This window comes from Trachurus japonicus, chromosome 20, assembly GCF_045865225.1.
Source record: "Trachurus japonicus isolate A0001 chromosome 20, Traja_1.0".
NCBI lineage: Eukaryota > Metazoa > Chordata > Actinopteri > Carangiformes > Carangidae > Trachurus > Trachurus japonicus.
The window spans coordinates 17,849,207-17,869,878 of NC_140926.1; the positions used below are offsets into that span (position 1 = coordinate 17,849,207).

General features: G+C 44.3%; 1 pseudogene; it reads right to left on the reverse strand.

Annotated features, from left to right (window-relative positions):
• Positions 1 to 1,386: 1,386 nt before the first annotated feature.
• Positions 1,387 to 7,522, reverse strand: LOC146966784 (uncharacterized; annotated as a pseudogene).
• Between the last annotated feature and the right edge of the window lie 13,150 nt (positions 7,523 to 20,672).

Genomic DNA, 20,672 nt, shown 5'->3' on the forward strand with positions numbered 1-20,672 from the left:
ATAAGAGAGTGTTTATGTGGACAGTATCTGCATCGCTCCCAAAAATCCCTTATCAGTTTAGTCCTAATAGGATGGGGTTTCTGGTAGGCTATGTGACAGGTTGAACAGTGACTTCTTTGGTTGTCAGGGGACCATGTACAATGTGAAGCATAAAAGTTGCGATTTAATGCATTGTACAGTACCAGAATTAGCCTGGAGCTAATTCACATCTGAAATCCCTCAGCAGATCACATACAAAAAAAGCAACAACAACAAATAACACACTCAATTAGCACAAAAATGTACGTCTGTCAGTCAGATACATTATAACATTACAGAGTAAGTGATGACAACACAGTTCTTTAGAAAAGTCTTTATTTCAATTTAAAGCTGGAAATCAAGCTTCATTTTTTAACAACATCAGGGAGGGCGATCCATTGAGTTGATGCTCTTACGCAAAAAGTGATTGCCCAAAGCTATTTTGATGAAAGGGTATGGAACAATCTCCTGCTGACAATATTCTACCTTGCAGAAATGAACAAAGTCTTGTTGTAGAGGTGCATGGGCCAAACCATTTAAGATCTTATACAACAGGCACAAATCTCAACTCAGAAGACAATGTTTTTCCAGTATCCGACAGTGATGCAGTGATTGCATTGATTGTTTTTGTCCAGAACTTTTAGAGTTTGCTTACAGAGACTATAGAGGTTGAATGACTGTATCCCCAGCTTGCCTCCAGTCTGGCTCGGCAGTATTCAGCAAACAACTGGTTGTTTGCATAATGGGAATGGGATAAAATGGGAATGGGATAAAATAATGAAGTGATGACATTTTATATTATAGCACACACTTTTCTAAAAAATAGTTTTCCTTTGATATCTCGTCTTATTGTTTATCCCAGTGTTCTTTCTAAGATACATTTTACCTTTTGATTTTAGCCTACTTACTGACCAGGCTATAAGACTCAAGTGCAGAGACCAGACTGAAGGCTGTGGAGTTCAGTAATGCAGGGACTTTATTCTAATACAGAGAGGGTCATTCACAGAGAGGCAGTCTATGAGGCAAAAGAGTCCAAGAAGTCAAAATACAAACAAGAGGTCAAAAACACAGGAATACGTATTTTCAACTGAATATATTTAGGTTTGGAAACATATATGAACATGAAAACATCACTTTGGACATTTTATATGATGTGACTCTGTGATATTATTATATTTTGGTTGCCAGTTTAACTGTTAATTCTCCATTTCTGTTTTGTAGCTGTCAAATGTAAAAAGTTATGTCATAAGAATGGATTTAAAAGCTGTTCATTTAAACAACTTTAAAAAGAGATTTTCATGAGCAGAGCAGATAGTTGATGAGAACATGCTGAGAGAAGCTGAGAGAAGCTGCTTTGCTGCGACGTGTTCATTCTTCTTCCTCTTCCTGTTCGTCGTCCTCGTCCTCATCTAGGACTTCAAATATGGGCACTTGGGCAATGGAATCAGGACACTTTATCTTTCCCTGTGGTGGAGAATTGACAAGAGAGAGGCAAAAAAAAAATTGAAAATGACTGAATATGAGAATGTCACTGTGTCAAATGTCAGTTTTATGTTTCATTTTTAAATCGCAAAATTAAAGCGTAGAAGTTAATGAGTGACCTACACTTCTACTGTCACACCACATTCAGACTCTGTGTAACTGTGAGCAATAGGAACTTTTCATAGTGAAGAGCATGATGGTGCAGGTTTACCCCTTTATCTCATGAGTGATAATGTCTTCATGATGTCTTTGCATTGTGTCACAGTCTTGTGTCTGGTACAGACATGTCAAAAATATTCCACAAAGGACCATGAGGCTGCAGGTTTCCTTTCCAACCGAGCAGCAGCACACCAGACCTGACTCATTTAATCAGCTGATCTCGGCCTTCAGACAGCTGATTGGTCAAACTGTGTGCTCTTGATTGGTTGGAACAGAAACATGCCTGGACTAGTATGGGGACCAAAACTGAATAGATTATATATTATTGCTTTATATTAATCTATGAAATTCGTATGGGATCACAGCTGTACAGCTAAATAAATATAAATGTTCATTCTCTTATTTGAGGTCTGTAGGCATATCTGTACAAAATTCAGATGACATAAACCTGATCTAAGTTAATTAGTTGCTGTTTTGATTCCTCAGATGTATAAATTTAGCATAATATGATGAATCCAAGTGTAATCTTGTTTTCAGTTATACTCTTAAGTGACTCTCACCTCTTTAATAAAGCCGAGGAGGAACTCATCGGTTGGAGCGATGCACCTCCAGCTCCCCTTGTATTTGACTCTAAGGACAGAGAACAGAGACACAAAACAATCAGATATTTACATTAGGTGAGCGACAGGACAGTTCAGCGTCTCTGATTGTTCTAATTGTTGCGTGATTCATCAGAGAGAAGGAGGGCACAGTTTGGTGTTTTGGTTTTTTATCATTCCAGGAAATTATACTGGATACACACACACATATGCTGCATATATGCACCATATAGCATACATGCGTATATGAAAACGGCCAATTTTATGTATGTCAGTGGCAATGTCACATATATTCAAACTTATATTAAAACCTATAGGTTCTTTCCGTGTGGGGTGGTTCACTTACAGGAAGGCGTGGTGGTCAGTCGGATCCTGGTTTTATTTCGAAGCATTTCCCTGGCTTTCCGCTGATTTTCTCGAAATCGTCGGGATAACAGCAGGTTGAACTGACACCAGGGAAGTCCGCTGCAAAGCCACACACACACACGCACACACACGCACACAGCATTTGTCTCACTTTACCCCAACACCCCCATTTTAGAAAAAACAACCTCTCAGAAATTCAGGCTAATTTTCAGCCAGCATCATCACATGGTTTTATGTGTTGGTAGTTCATCATCTTGTATCATATAAGTTTTTCTACCTGAATCAATTTGCTTTGGCACAACAGTTGATTAAGTTGACAGCAAGAAAATTTTACATGCAAAAATAACATTTTTGTGAAAAAAACATGCTTTCCACAGCATCATGAGGTCCTCTCCTTCATGACCATGGGGAAATGGAAGGGGCTTGAAAACATAATGGTCAGATGAACAAAAATGTGTTCTGTTTTCGTGTTTTCGTGTCTCACATTACCCCACTCTCCCCTACAGCTGAAGTTCAGTCTGCAGAGCACATCTGTAAAGAAAGCTTTGGACTGTCAAGCAGGGAAGCTCCTTGGATCACACACACAGGTCCCAAGTATGAAAAGAAAAACATAGTTTGTAAGAAATTATACAAAACCAAATCAATAGATTAAATAAAATCACAATTCGATACAGTGAGAACCTGCCAGTGAGCACAAACAGTGAGTCACCTTAACCAGTGTGATGTGGCACCAAGAGACAAATTATGAAAATCTCTCTTTTCAAAACAGGTGTGTTAAAGGGATCGTTCAAAATTTTGGCAAATTCGCCTATTGCCATAATCCCTATTAGGGGTGTAACGGTACACAAAAGTCACGGTTCGGTACGTACCTCGGTTCAGGGGTCACGGTTCGGTACGGTTTCGGTACAACAGACACTAATTGAATGTAAAACTAAAATCTGTCTTGTGTTATAGAAGTAAAAAGAAAAAAGAATACAAAATAAAACAAGTGCATTAGGAGTGTTATAATGCCATTCATTAATTCTAGAGGGAAAAAAACTTGCACTTGATAACTGGCAACTATTATTCGAATTATTAAATTATTATTATTATTAAAAAAATATTATTAAAAAAACAAAACAATAAACTGACATCAATGTTGGTTTACACAGTTAAATTAGACTAGCAGTTACTTTGGTGATGTTTCTGGTCCTGCCTGTGTTCATAAAACATATTAGGCAGCTACACGCACATCCCCCAAAAAACTGAAGACTAGGTGCTGGACCACCAAGAAAGACACAGGTTAGGAAAAAAGGAGACCGCACACTAGTTAAAAGCTCCCGTGACAGTTTAATGTCACTCACACGTTTCAGGCATCAGCCCTTCATCAGACAAAATGTGTCTGATTATAATAGTGTGCGGTCTCCTTTTCTCCTCACCTGTCTGTGTTCATGTCAAGAGGCTTAAAAGCTGCGGGATAAGTTGTTGCACACAACTTGTCTTTTTCCTTGCACCAGTGATTGACATATCGGGTTGAACATGCGCTACGTGTTTGATACGTTTCTAGCGACGCACCGCGCATCCGTGAAACATCGCCGACGGACTTTGTCCGGTGGACCAGTCGCGAGCATGGATGTGTTATGGTCGCGAGCCGCCGCCGCCGTTTGTTTCATTGAGAAGCCACAGTGACATGAATGAAGCAGACAGCTCTCCTCCTCTAACTTCACTCTCTCATCACTTCTCTTCTTCGTCTGCTATGACGGCTGCAGGCAGCTTCGAGGCTCATTACCGCCACCTGGATTCGAGTGAGGACTCGACTTTTTTTTTTTTTTTTTAATATTCATTCAGACGTATTCGTCGTGTGACGGCACGGGACGAATACGTTACACCCCTAATCCCTATAGTTATAGGAGTAGGTTCATTACCTTTAATTATCGGTGCAAGCTGTTGTTTGTTGTAGCTGTTGTAGCTCTGCTCCTGTTTTGGAGTTGTTGGATTGTGTATTTGATGAGTTTGATGAGGGAGAGGCAAAACTACCATTCGCCTCCATTGCAGCTCGTGTCTCTGTCCCACAGATCTCAAAACAGCTTGCACTGATAATTAAAGGAACCTACCCCTAAGACTTAGTGATGATAGGCACATTTTCCAAAATGTTGAACAATCCACTTAATAGAGTTGCTATTGGCCTTTTCCTTTTTTGTTGCCCTTTGGGTGAAGTATTGCAGTGGACCAGCTGGTGGCAGCCTCTGCTCTGCTCTGTGCGAGGCAGTGTGACCATCAATGAGGAATAGGAAACAAAGCAGTCAACAGTGACTGGCTACCCTGGTGAAAAAAAAGTGTACTTTATTGTATTTCAAGTATATTCGTATTTTGAATAGTATATTGAAAATGTAATTATACAAATTGTACTTTATATAAATATATAAAAATTACACTAACATCACACTTTCACGCTAACACTTTTAACACACTTGAAAATAATTATACTATATTACACTTTATAGAAATATATTAAACTAAAATATACTTAAAGTGAAATTTATGTGTAATTTCTAAAGTGTACTTATTTGAAATTTGTTTTCACACATACTTTTGATATATTTTAAAATGTATGCTAAAATTGTCATTGTAAAATACAATGATAACATATTTTGAAAGTATACATTTTAATATCAACACTGTAATATTAAGTTTGAGTGTATTTTAAGTTACATTTGAGTTAAATTATAAAGTGAAGTTATTTATGCTTGTAGCCTACTTCAGGACATTTTGGAAAGTGGTATTAGCCTATGCACCTAAACCCGTTTATTAAATTTTGTGCTGTGTTTGGCAAAAAAAAAAAAAGATAGGCTACAACCTTACACGCATGAAATCGCATGAAATCACATGAAACAATACACTTAATTAACACTTAACAATCATCCACAAGAGCGTTGTAGAGTTGTTGGATTGTGTGTTTGATAGTCTCCGTAGCGGTAGCTGAGCAGCTCATGTCTCTGCCCCGCCGATCTAAAAACAGCTTCAACCAATCACGATTTGTGACATGCGTGACGTCATCTGCAAGTGCAGGACCCCGAGCCGATCTGGCAGCCGAGCCAATCTGGTACCTACACCGGCCCACGTAATCACACCGTGATAAACACCAGTCACCGCGGGGAGACAGGCTGTCGTTTAAAAAGTTTGCATTTGTCGGGACGAAGCTTCAGGCCGTGCTTCCACAGGCGTTCAAACACTTCCTCCAAGTGTTTGAGATGTGTGGTGAAGTCTGGTGAGTAGACAATGATGTCGTCTAAATAAACTAATAAAGAGTCTGTGATTTGGCCAGAGAGGCACTGCTGCATAAACGTTGAAACGTTGCTGGAGCATTGCAGAGGCCGAAGGGCATGCGTTGGAACTCGAATAAACCTAATGGGGTTGTGAAGGCAGTTTTCTCACGGTCTTGTGGATCTACCTCTACCTGCCAGTAGCCGCTGGCAAGATCTAAGGTGGAGAACCACTCGGCCTGGGTCATCGAAGTCAGGGTCTCTTCAATCCTAGGAAGTGGAAAAGCATCCTTGTGAGTCACAGAATTTAACTTCCTATAGTCAACACAAAATCTCCAACTGCCGTCTTTCTTTCTCACCATAACGATGGGAGCTGCCCAGGGACTAGAACTTTCAGTTATAATGCCATTTTGTAACATACCTGCTAGTAGGGCTCGCATATCTTTATACAGCAGAGGTGGTAAAGGTCGGAAGCGTTCTCTTACAGGAGCTGCATCACCGGTGGGGATGGAGTGTTTCACAGCATCTGTCCTCCCAAAGTCTTCCTCATGTGTGGAGAAAACTTTCTCCCACTTTTGCAGCAGGGCTGTTAACTGACCTTGTTCCTCCTGGGTTAGGTCAGGCCGATCAGCCAACTTCGATACTTTGAACACTTGGTCTTCTTCTACCTCATCACAGACATCCACCAGTCTCACCTCCACCATGCCATCAGCATCAGGTATTAGGCTGACATCACGTGCTCCATGGACATCCGTTTCATCCACTTGAAACAGTCTGCCCAGCTTCTGGTAGCGCCCTAGGGAGACAGGGAAATCATGCAAATTGCGGAGGCGGACGGGAAGTCGGCCTTGCTTCAGTTCAACCAGTGTCCGGGCAACAGAAACAGCACCGGGCTCCTGGAGTGCCTCTACCAGTCCATGATAATCACGCCCTTGCGGCCCTGTCTTGGCACGGCCCCAGACCACTACTTCACTTCTCGCTGGTATCGTGACTCCTCGGCGGCAGGCTGGCCAGATGTAGCCCAGGAAACCGTCCCCTGAGGCTACAGTTATGCGGCACACAGCGAAGGCCGACCTCCAGGCATTCTGAAATCTTGGGTTCTGACAGGAAAAAGACACTGGACCATTTGGGTTATTGAACACAGTATCCCAGCATGCTCGTATCACATTCATGCCGATAATGAGGGGGTTAGTTGAAAACTCGTCTTTCACAATAAAAACTCCACGCTGGTCTAATTTATGACCCTCAATGACAAAGTCCATTGTGACATAACCCAGGCACGGGATACGAAGGCCATTGGCAGCTTTAAGTTTAATCATGGCTGGGAGTTCTTTAACTGCATATTCAGGGAAATGTTGAGAAAAAACACTATGTTGTAACAATGTGGTCTGTGAGCCCGTGTCTAACAGTCCTGACAGTGTAACCCCATCCATCTTCACTTCAACATGTGGGCATTGTCCACTTAAGGCATCAGTAGGCTCTTGTAACCTCTCACCCTCACCTAACCCCACTGCTCGAGCCTCAGTAGTGGGGTAAGTTTAGCCTCGCATCACCAGGCTCTTCAGACAAGCGAAGAGCCTGGTGTCAGTTACCTCCCAATTAGTCTGCATTCTGGTTCCTGTCAGTAGGGATACCGAAATCACCAAATTCACCAAAATAAAAGTATTCACCAACATAAAACTTATAAAATAAATATTAACTTGTAATACAATAAAAGCAAAATGTTGGCTCGGAGACTTTCTTGTAAATTATATTCCTTAAATTAAAGAGTTTTACCCCATTTTATTAGCTTGGTGCTTTTATTTTGAAGGAAAGGTCTGTCTCTCTCGCCCTGGATCCGTTTCCTACCAAAACAGCGAGTCAACGGCCCCAGACTAGGGTAAGTTAGTTTAAAGGTGATGTTGATTGGTTAGAGTCTCTGCAGAAACGAGCAATGTGACCCACTTGTTGACAACGTCTGCAAATAGGCTTACCATCGGCTGACCACGAGTTGGACGAAGCAGGCACTCTATGTCGTTCCGGTTCTCGTCGCTGTGTGTAGCTGGTCTGCCTTTGTGGGCTTCTTGGCCTGAGTTCGCGGACAAGTTCCTGTGTCCAGTCTTTTAACTGGTCTTTAAGTTCCATCATGATTTCTTTTTTAAGTTCTGTTTTCCAATCTGTTTCCTGCGGGCGAGAATGAGGATTATTTGCCCCCCCCACAGCAGTGCATATTACCTCTGGCCTTTTGTGTCCACATCCATCCTCCTCTAATAACAGGGCTTCCTGTCGAAGGGCATTGAAAGTCCCATCTGGGTGTTGACGGGCATATCTCCTCAATGTTTGGGTTAAAGGTCCTTCCTCCAACCCAAGTAGAAACTGTTCCTTCAAGTGGACATCGGTGGGGGCTCCGTCTGGGTCGGATTGCTGCAACTTGTAATTGAGCTCCCTTAACCTGAGAACATAGGATTGTACAGATTCATCCGGCTTCTGCCGGCATCCATAAAACTGTGCTCTGACAATTGACACTGGAGCCCGCCCACCATAAAGACCATTCAATGCATCAAAGATTTTTGCAGTTGTGTTGCGATTTTCCTCCTCCAACACATTAATTTGCCCTCTAGCTTCCCCTGTTAGTGCCCCCATTAAAACACCCACTTTCTGTTGTTCTGTCTCAACATATTGCACTAGCCCTTTTAACTGTTCTTTCCAATCCTCATATTTGAGCTCCAAATTTGGGCCCCCAAACTTTGGTACCCATGGCGCACCCGGAAACACAGGCATCATCATCATCATTTTTAAAACTGGTTAAAAGGATCCAATAATAAATAAAAATGCGTAAAACAAAAAATACCTTGGTTTCAACTCTGCTCAGGTACCTGATCCTGCCGACAACGCCAGAAAATGTCACGTGGCAATGTTCGAACTAAAAATAATAATTTAGTTAAAAGTGTTGCCGACAACGCCACCTGGGTTGAAGAGCCCAGGACTCTAACTATTTGGCACAGGTTCTTTTTAAAATCAGATTCGAGCAGAGTTAAAAACCACAGTTAAAATGAAAAGTTCACCAAGGTTTATTGTAAACAGTCCAAAGTCTCTTTGCCCGGATTCAGATAGTCCCGGAGGAATCCTTCTCAGGACCAGATGCTGATCTCAATCTTCAGAGGTGATGGGGAGGGGATGAGGCCTTTGAAAGGGACAAAGGAAACAACGAGTGGTCAAGAACAGGGTTCCGAAGTTTAAAAGGGGAAATTCCCACGGTTTAAAATCCCAATAAAATCCAAAGCTTAAAATAGGCAATAGAGAGGTACTTAACCGGGAGAGGGGTATATCGCAACAACACCCCTCTAGTATCCCACGATGCTTCCCTCTCAACTCCGGCCGTCTTCTTCCATCTATGGCCACGCGGGTCCCCTCGGATCCAGCACTCCGCCTAGAGACGCAGAACACAGCCACCAGTTCTCTGTCGACACACCTGTCCACACTCTCACTCCCTCCTCTCGCCTGGCCCTGCAGCCGGCCTTCTTAGTGTCTGCAACTCAATTGGGAAAATAACACTCACGCTTTTCCTGGGTGATAACTTTACGTCATGCACCCAGGCTGGAGTTGTTACGCCGAACAGACACAGGCTGCTGCACTTCAGGTCTGAGGGTCTTTTACGATGGTGGTCTCCTGGTGATCTGGCTGGTTCTCTGCCTGGCGTCCTCTGCTGCTTCACTGCCGCTGCCTAAATAAAAAGGTTATACCTGCACATGCCACCAGCTGCGGCTTGTTGCGGTGATTAGTCTGCTGGCTGTGTGACGTTCAAGGTCAGCTTGTAAAAAAAGAAACACCAATTCAAAGTAATCTCAAATAACGAACTCTATAAAATATACAAAATAACATAACTACTGCAAAATAACACAACATGCAATATAACAAAACACCAAAACTTAACATGCTCTATAAACTTAAATCACAGCAAGAAAACAAAGAATCAAAACATACAACACTAAAACTGACCCCGTCACATCAACTTTCTGCAGATAGTTGTCCTTCTCTGATGCTGATGAAATATTATCTGAAGTGTACAGCTCTTTATAGAAGCTAGAAAATCTTTGATTGACCAAGTGAGGGTCAGATATCATAGCACCAGTTTTTGATGCAATAACTGCTATATTTGTAAATTGATCGTTTGTTTTTAATTTATTGGCTAATAGCCGACTGGGGCGATTACCATGAAAAAGATAATTCATTCTATTTTTATGTATAACAGACTCAGCTCTCTGCGTTAGTAATAAGTTTAGTTCCACTTTTATTTCAGTTAAGGACTTAGCTGCTTGTTCAGAGTAAAGTATTTGTTGAGATCGTTCTAGGTCAGAGATTGAGTTTTCTAATACGCCAATTCTCTGAAGCTGCGCTTTCTTAAGTCTAGAAGAATATGAACTGGCATAATTTCTTATAAAGCCTTTTATTGAGTCCCAAAGATATCTAGCATCATACACAGAGTGGCGATTAATCTCTAAAAGTTCCAGTTCAAATTGTTCACAAAAATCCTGATTTTGCAACAAAGTTAAATCAAACCGCCACCTTGTGGCTCTTCTAGACAAGTTGGAGAACATCAAATGACATACATATGCATGATGATCTGTTAATGTCATATTCCTTATTTCTATGTTTTTAACCACAGAGATAATAGAAGCAGACATAAAAATAAAATCTATCCTTGTAAAGGTTTTATGCGGATTTGAAAAAAAATTGTACTCCTTAGAAGTGGGATGATGTAACCTCCAGACATCCATAAGATTAAAATCAGAAAGTAGATGTTGTAATGCTTTAGTTGATTGTACATTAGAGTAAGAATTACTTGATTTATCCAATTTTCGATCCAATATAGCATTCATGTCCGAGCCAATTACTAACTCAAAGTCAGAGAGTTCAGCCAATATACTATTCAACTGAGTAAAAAAAACCTCTTCATATAAGTTAGGGGCATATATATTGATGAATGCCACTTTTCTTTCATTATTAATACACTTCAAAAAGGCAATTCGACCATCTTTATCACCCCCTTTATCAATGATGGTTATTCGTAGTGCTCTACGTATTAATATTATAACCCCTTTTGTTTTATTTAGTGCAGAAGAGGAAGCACATACTTTATAAAGGTGGTTTTCCAGTCTATTGACATCATCTTTTTGCAGATGTGTCTCCTGGAGCATAGCTAAATCAATGTTGTTTCTTGCTAATAAATCTAAGCAGGCTACTCTTTTATTAGGACCGTTAAGACCCTTGAAGTTGCAACAAAAGATCTTCAAACTACCCATGTTGGTTTTCAAAAGCAAAAAGTTCAGGACAAGGTAATATATAAACAGAGACTGAGTAACAAAATATTTTGATAAACGCTGATTTTATGCCAGCACAGTAGAATACAAAGATATAGAGAAGGTCCTGTACATCCCCCCACCCCAACCCTCTGTGCCACCCACAAATAGGACAAACATATAGTCAAAAATAAAGTTGCAACATAAAAAAAAAAGTGTTGCCCTATTATGCCGACTCCTCTCGCTCCGCCACATCTGTGCGGAGGTGTAACACACTTTAAGAAAGAGAAAGGGAGAACGGGTCCACGCCGCTTCTTTAAGTAATTCCCCAAAATCAGTTATATAGTTCATTTTAATTATTAATCTTATTACAAAAATATCTACCTTGAAGTTAGAAGGTGAGAGGAGAAAAAGAGAGAGAGAGAGAGAGAGAGAGAGAGAGAGAGAGAGAGAGAGAGAGAGAGAGAGAAAATCGCCTTACTTATAGACTCTGAAGTCAATGATCACTCATGAGGAGTGGGAGAAAAAAAAATGAGAGCAAAAAAAGGTGTCCTGACCTCGTCATGACTGAAGACAGAAGCCTCTTTCTTAATCGTTGGAGGATTAAAAAAAAAGAGAAAAGAAAAAGGGGTGGTGGGGTAAATTATAAAGCAAAAATTAACTCAATAGGATTAACCCCAAGTCCAACTACACCGCGGAACCGGGGGGGCCAGGGGGGCCATGGCCCGGGTAACTTTTCTGCTCTGATTATTTTATGAATAGCCTAAAAGCTGTAGTAAAAAGTTGTATCTGTGTTTTTAAGAGCCAAGTCACCACCACCACCACACACCTTCACTGCTGCCGATAAAAAAAACTGTCACCTGGTGCTGCATTTTGATTTGAATCCGTGAGTCTATCAAGTGCATTGTTTATCAATACGTGAGTGTATGTGCATGTATCACGAAGCGAGCTCAGCCTACCCGGGGTTACTCTCAGCCTATCCAGCTGTCTATGAGCTGAACCTATCCACAACACTGACACTCTGGATCAGCGGTACCAGAACTAGGAAAGGTCCACATGGATGAAACTCACTCTGGTTACACATAATACTCCCATCTTTAGACTGAAAAGCAATTTTGCCTTGGGGTGCACATTGTGGCAAGTGGAACAACACAGCCCTGCCCTGAAAAGCACCCCCCCTGTATTTCTTTTTGGTTGATCCCAGCATCAAATGCTTTTCACAGTCTAGAGATGGGAGTATTATGTGTAACCAGAGTGAGTTTCATCCATGTGGCACTTTCCTAGTTCAAGTTAACCAGGGGTGCACATCGTGGCAAGTATAACAACACAGCCCTGCCCTGCCTCTCTTATCCCAGCATCCTTTTCATTGCAGGCCACATCCTAGATCAGAATGTTATTGTTTTCGACCATTTTGCCACGTCAAATGCCTTGAAATTGCTCAAAAAATGTCATTTTGTAATTATAGCTGGGGTATATTTCCACACAATATCATGGCATAGCCTACTAAAAGGTGGCTGCTGGCAGTTAGTTTTAAGTTGAATATTTGACAGACAATCGCTCCTTCTCAATACATTAAAAATGTGTTCAAATGCAATAAAAAGAGGCTTAGAAGGCTTAGATCTTCTGTCCTGTGTTGATTCTGAGCAAATAGGTCACATGACCTATTTGGATTGACATCTCTAAATAGGCTATTCATTTATTTCATTTAAATATGAGACTTATAGCTCAATAACTCCCAGGTCATGTGACCTGTTGGCTCAAAATCATACAGGATGGTAGATCTAAGCCTGCTCTATGATACAATCCTTTGTTATTGCATTTGAACACATGTAATATGTTATATTATTTTTTTTAAAATATATTTTATATTGTAAATATGAGGATTAGCTCAATAACTCCCAGGCCATGTGACCTATTTGCTCAAAATCACCACAGAACAGAAGATCTAAGCCTCCTCCATGACACTCACCTGTTTTTATTGCATTTGAACACATGTAATATTTTATATTATTTTTTTAAATATATTTTATACCTCTTTTTATTGCACACATCTTATATTTTCTCTGAATTTTTAATGTATTGAGAAGGAGCGAAAACTAACTTCACTGCGGTTGAAAACGTGTTGGTTTGCGCTCCTTGTGTTGATTTTGTGTTAAGAAGAACATCGGTTAGGCTACTTGCACTCTTTGGTAGAGTTTTAAATAGTGTAACGAACCAATGTCATTCTCTTCTATTCCCTTCACAAATAATAAAATCACGAGGCAGCATTTCCCCCAGTGTTTGTTTGCGATATTCAGGCGAATTGCTTCACTTTTCCAACAGCGGAGTGGCTTAAGCGCGCTCCCGCGAGGGGGTGCTTTTCACGGTAAGGGTGCATACGACGGCACAACACCTGTCTGACGGTCTGACTGTTGTTGACTGCTTGTCAGGAGGAACTACTCCTCGCCCGAATGCGGCATCTACGTATATCTATGTACAGCCCTCATGTGGCGACAATCCGCGGTCGTCTAAACACGGTGACAACACGTAATTTAATTTAACATGTTAACCAGCTAATAAGTAGCATACTTACCCAATCAATCCACTCCTCTTCCTGTTAACACGTTATTCTTGGGACTTCAGATGCTCCAGGATGGTCTGTGTCTGCGTAAATTCAGAGAACAGGGGAGGGACGAGAGCGTTCAAGCAAACTGCTACACGACTGGGCCTGATTATTATGAGGCAGCCTGACGGTGGAGGTCTGCAGCTTGAAACGATCAGTCACTGAGCTCATTGACGTGCAAGTTGTAAAATGCCAGAAAGCGGATGTGCGTCACTGCCGATCCTACGTTAGCTTAGCGGTGGTTAGCCGACCTAACCACTGATACTGTTACAGCTGTGAGCAACCATATAATTCGTGAATGGTCTTGAAATAATCGGGTTAACCGAAGCTTTCTAACCACGTATAGCATGGGACGTTCAGAACAAGTTGTCGCTACCGCCCAACTTCCGGGGGCGGAACGACAGAAAGTGTTGAGCAGCTGCAGGATCATTATCCCTGCCAGGGTAGTTCACCCTCCGAAGCTGAAGGTGGCGCTAATGCGCATAATACACTGATTGCTTACCGCTCTTTGGAAAACAACATAAGAGGAAGGTTTGACCCTTGACCCAAGGCGAGCAGTGGTTAGCAGCAACAGCAAACACAACACGGAGGAAGCGGAGGACGCGGAGGACGCGGAGGACTGCAGCCAGCATCACCGGACTTGCTGTAAGTTTTGAATGTTAATATTAGTATATTGTTAACATACTAACATTTATTGTGGGTGCGTGTCTGTGTTTTTTGTATGTGCTCTGCCGCTCTCCGGAAGGAAACGTTGTGCTAGCATAGCAGGGCTGCAGCAGAGGTAACGTTAGCTACGGTAACTGAACTGTCTGCAGTGAGAGATAATGAGAGTGCAACAGGTTTTTTTGGTAGGAGCTTTTCTGGTTGTCGAAGCAACAGTCTTGACATGTTTTCGTTTATTTCGGTCATATTATGCTGTAGAAAAGCGGTTCAACTACCGGGGGACTTTCCTCTTTCAAATACACCCTACACTACGTTATTCGCAGTTAGTATAGAGCATGGCGCAGGCACACTGCAAGTCTGACTGTGTGCGTCTTCTAGGGGCGCTTGTTTTAAATTCTGTGTGAGCACCAGGTGAGCACTGACACACGGAGATTGCTGTTAACACATGACACAGGAAGAGTAGACGCAGCATCGAACGCTGGGGCGCGGGAAATGCGGCCGCCATCTTGGACCGGTCATTCAGTTGAGCAGCAGAAGTAACAGGATGCCAGAGCACTGTGCTTATTATTTAACTTACCTTCCAATCAGCAGACCATCGAAAACAGCTGGCTCTGCCTGAGATTGTAAAACAGGCAACATCAGTGACCAAAAATAAGTTAAAAACTACGACGCTGCTCAGTTTTGGTGGACTCAAGAGGTACACTTACCCCTGCCTGTAAATGTTGATATTGACCAACTCCTTCATGTCACACATGCATGCAGAGAAACATAATTTGTTCATTTCGGGGGCAACTGTGTGTCTTTCTGCAAAGGTTTCACTGTTACTGTGTAATGAGTAGCGACGAGTTCCTGGGGTGACGTTACAGCGCCCATTCCCTATTGAATTACTTTTCACAAATAAGGTTGAACATTACTATTGGTTGCATTTTGTGAATCGAATATTTATTTATTTATTCTCTCTCTCGCTCTGGTTTACATATATTTTCATTTTGGTCACCTTGGTGTCTCGCACTCTGTGTTTACACAGATCCACTGGAGCTCCATCTCTCTGCACCAGCCGCTGCCTGCATCGACCCCCCTCGCCGCCTTTCCCCCTGCTGTTAGACTGGCCTGGCCTCCCTCCCCATGGACCAGCGTGCCACCCAGTCCTCCCCATTGAGCTGGCCAGCTCCCCCTGCCTGGGATTCAGGTTTAAAAGGTGTGTTCGGTTGTGTTTTTTTTTGACTGTGGAAGTTACCACATGGTTCCTGAGGATACAGAGCTGGCTGTTAACATTTCACTGCATTTACATGTATGTGACACAGTCTCAGCTCAACTCGTAGCCCGCACTCAGTGGCCCAGTGAGCACAGACTTTGCAGAGTAATCAATCGGAATACAAGTCACTTGTTTTCCGCAGCTGGGGCTTCGTGGGCCGTCAGGCACCCCGTTCCCTTAAATACAGATACCGATCCCGTGGGGGGTTGATCACGTGCAGTGATGTGGTGCATGTCAGTCTCTGTTCGGACCCGGGCCACAACAGAGGCGACTGCACTTACAGCTGGACTGGTCTTCCTACTACAGGCTCAGGCAGTACGAGATGTCTGTCATAGTGTCCAAAGGGCTTCTCTGGATCTCTCACTGTTCCTTATTCACTTCCTTACGCCCTCCACATTCCCTTCCGGGGCCAAGTACGTGGGGCACATACTCTCTGTTTGTTTCCGTGGTACTGGTGCTTTCGCCTGGGATTCAGGTTTAAAGGGTGCGTTTGGTTGTATTTTTGGACTGTGGAATTTACCACATGGAGATGTTCCTGGTCACTGTTCAGAGTACTCAACCCTGCACTAAGCGAACTCTACTCTGTCTAGAACTCACTAAGGTCACTTGGGATACAGAGCTGTCTGTTGAGCTGAGACTGTGTCACATACATGTAATGCAGTGAAATCTCAACTCATAGCTCTCTCTTCTCAGTACATTTTTGAACTGTCAATTTCTGTTGTACTTTGTAGTTTGGCCTTGGTGTCTCGCACTCTCTCTCTGTGTTTCCGCAGATCCGCCGGAGCTCCATCTCTCTGCACCAGCCGCTGCCTGCATCGACCCCCCTCGCCGCCTTTCCCCCTGCTGTTAGACTGGCCTGGCCTCCCTCCCCATGGACCAGCGTGCCACCCAGTCCTCCCCATTGAGCTGGCCAGCTCCCCCTGCCTGGGATTCAGGTTTAAAAGGTGTGTTCGGTTGTGTTTTTTTTGACTGTGGAAGTTACCACATGGTTCCTGAGGATACAGAGCTGGCTGTTAACATTTCACTGCATTACATGTATGTGACACAGTCTCAGCTCAACTCGTAGCCCGCACTCAGTGGCCCAGTGAGCACAGACTTTGCAGAGTAATCAATCGGAATACAAGTCACTTGTTTTCCGCAGCTGGGGCTTCGTGGGCCGTCAGGCACCCCGTTCCCTTAAATACAGATACCGATCCCGTGGGGGGTTGATCACGTGCAGTGATGTGGTGCATGTCAGTCTCTGTTCGGACCCGGGCCACAACAGAGGCGACTGCACTTACAGCTGGACTGGTCTTCCTACTACAGGCTCGGGCAGTACGAGATGTCTGTCATAGTGTCCAAAGGGCTTCTCTGGATCTCTCACTGTTCCTTATTCACTTCCTTACGCCCTCCACATTCCCTTCCGGGGCCAAGTACGTGGGGCACATACTCTCTGTTTGTTTCCGTGGTACTGGTGCTTTCGCCTGGGATTCAGGTTTAAAGGGTGCGTTTGGTTGTATTTTTGGACTGTGGAATTTACCACATGGAGATGTTCCTGGTCACTGTTCAGAGTACTCAACCCTGCACTAAGCGAACTCTACTCTGTCTAGAACTCACTAAGGTCACTTGGGATACAGAGCTGTCTGTTGAGCTGAGACTGTGTCACATACATGTAATGCTGTGAAATCTCAACTCATAGCTCTCTCTTCTCAGTACATTTTTGAACTGTCAATTTCTGTTGTACTTTGTAGTTTGGCCTTGGTGTCTCGCACTCTCTCTCTGTGTTTCCGCAGATCCGCCGGAGCTCCATCTCTCTGCACCAGCCGCTGCCTGCATCGACCCCCCTCGCCGCCTTTCCCCCTGCTGTTAGACTGGCCTGGCCTCCCTCCCCATGGACCAGCGTGCCACCCAGTCCTCCCCATTGAGCTGGCCAGCTCCCCCTGCCTGGGATTCAGGTTTAAAAGGTGTGTTCGGTTGTGTTTTTTTTGACTGTGGAAGTTACCACATGGTTCCTGAGGATACAGAGCTGGCTGTTAACATTTCACTGCATTTACATGTATGTGACACAGTCTCAGCTCAACTCGTAGCCCGCACTCAGTGGCCCAGTGAGCACAGACTTTGCAGAGTAATCAATCGGAATACAAGTCACTTGTTTTCCGCAGCTGGGGCTTCGTGGGCCGTCAGGCACCCCGTTCCCTTAAATACAGATACCGATCCCGTGGGGGGTTGATCACGTGCAGTGATGTGGTGCATGTCAGTCTCTGTTCGGACCCGGGCCACAACAGAGGCGACTGCACTTACAGCTGGACTGGTCTTCCTACTACAGGCTCGGGCAGTACGAGATGTCTGTCATAGTGTCCAAAGGGCTTCTCTGGATCTCTCACTGTTCCTTATTCACTTCCTTACGCCCTCCACATTCCCTTCCGGGGCCAAGTACGTGGGGCACATACTCTCTGTTTGTTTCCGTGGTACTGGTGCTTTCGCCTGGGATTCAGGTTTAAAGGGTGCGTTTGGTTGTATTTTTGGACTGTGGAATTTACCACATGGAGATGTTCCTGGTCACTGTTCAGAGTACTCAACCCTGCACTAAGCGAACTCTACTCTGTCTAGAACTCACTAAGGTCACTTGGGATACAGAGCTGTCTGTTGAGCTGAGACTGTGTCACATACATGTAATGCAGTGAAATCTCAACTCATAGCTCTCTCTTCTCAGTACATTTTTGAACTGTCAATTTCTGTTGTACTTTGTAGTTTGGCCTTGGTGTCTCGCACTCTCTCTCTGTGTTTCCGCAGATCCGCCGGAGCTCCATCTCTCTGCACCAGCCGCTGCCTGCATCGACCCCCCTCGCCGCCTTTCCCCCTGCTGTTAGACTGGCCTGGCCTCCCTCCCCATGGACCAGCGTGCCACCCAGTCCTCCCCATTGAGCTGGCCAGCTCCCCCTGCCTGGGATTCAGGTTTAAAAGGTGTGTTCGGTTGTGTTTTTTTTGACTGTGGAAGTTACCACATGGTTCCTGAGGATACAGAGCTGGCTGTTAACATTTCACTGCATTTACATGTATGTGACACAGTCTCAGCTCAACTCGTAGCCCGCACTCAGTGGCCCAGTGAGCACAGACTTTGCAGAGTAATCAATCGGAATACAAGTCACTTGTTTTCCGCAGCTGGGGCTTCGTGGGCCGTCAGGCACCCCGTTCCCTTAAATACAGATACCGATCCCGTGGGGGGTTGATCACGTGCAGTGATGTGGTGCATGTCAGTCTCTGTTCGGACCCGGGCCACAACAGAGGCGACTGCACTTACAGCTGGACTGGTCTTCCTACTACAGGCTCGGGCAGTACGAGATGTCTGTCATAGTGTCCAAAGGGCTTCTCTGGATCTCTCACTGTTCCTTATTCACTTCCTTACGCCCTCCACATTCCCTTCCGGGGCCAAGTACGTGGGGCACATACTCTCTGTTTGTTTCCGTGGTACTGGTGCTTTCGCCTGGGATTCAGGTTTAAAGGGTGCGTTTGGTTGTATTTTTGGACTGTGGAATTTACCACATGGAGATGTTCCTGGTCACTGTTCAGAGTACTCAACCCTGCACTAAGCGAACTCTACTCTGTCTAGAACTCACTAAGGTCACTTGGGATACAGAGCTGTCTGTTGAGCTGAGACTGTGTCACATACATGTAATGCTGTGAAATCTCAACTCATAGCTCTCTCTTCTCAGTACATTCTTGAACTGTCAATTTCTGTTGTACTTTGTAGTTTGGCCTTGGTGTCTCGCACTCTCTCTGTGTTTCCGCAGATCCGCCGGAGCTCCATCTCTCTGCACCAGCCGCTGCCTGCATCGACCCCCCTCGCCGCCTTTCCCCCTGCTGTTAGACTGGCCTGGCCTCCCTCCCCATGGACCAGCGTGCCACCCAGTCCTCCCCATTGAGCTGGCCAGCTCCCCCTGCCTGGGATTCAGGTTTAAAAGGTGTGTTCGGTTGTGTTTTTTTTGACTGTGGAAGTTACCACATGGTTCCTGAGGATACAGAGCTGGCTGTTAACATTTCACTGCATTTACATGTATGTGACACAGTCTCAGCTCAACTCGTAGCCCGCACTCAGTGGCCCAGTGAGCACAGACTTTGCAGAGTAATCAATCGGAATACAAGTCACTTGTTTTCCGCAGCTGGGGCTTCGTGGGCCGTCAGGCACCCCGTTCCCTTAAATACAGATACCGATCCCGTGGGGGGTTGATCACGTGCAGTGATGTGGTGCATGTCAGTCTCTGTTCGGACCCGGGCCACAACAGAGGCGACTGCACTTACAGCTGGACTGGTCTTCCTACTACAGGCTCGGGCAGTACGAGATGTCTGTCATAGTGTCCAAAGGGCTTCTCTGGATCTCTCACTGTTCCTTATTCACTTCCTTACGCCCTCCACATTCCCTTCCGGGGCCAAGTACGTGGGGCACATACTCTCTGTTTGTTTCCGTGGTACTGGTGCTTTCGCCTGGGATTCAGGTTTAAAGGGTGCGTTTGGTTGTATTTTTGGACTGTGGAATTTACCACATGGAGATGTTCCTGGTCACTGTTCAGAGTACTCAACCCTGCACTAAGCGAACTCTACTCTGTCTAGAACTCACTAAGGTCACTTGGGATACAGAGCTGTCTGTTGAGCTGAGACTGTGTCACATACATGTAATGCTGTGAAATCTCAACTCATAGCTCTCTCTTCTCAGTACATTCTTGAACTGTCAATTTCTGTTGTACTTTGTAGTTTGGCCTTGGTGTCTCGCACTCTCTCTCTGTGTTTCCGCAGATCCGCCGGAGCTCCATCTCTCTGCACCAGCCGCTGCCTGCATCGACCCCCCTCGCCGCCTTTCCCCCTGCTGTTAGACTGGCCTGGCCTCCCTCCCCATGGACCAGCGTGCCACCCAGTCCTCCCCATTGAGCTGGCCAGCTCCCCCTGCCTGGGATTCAGGTTTAAAAGGTGTGTTCGGTTGTGTTTTTTTTGACTGTGGAAGTTACCACATGGTTCCTGAGGATACAGAGCTGG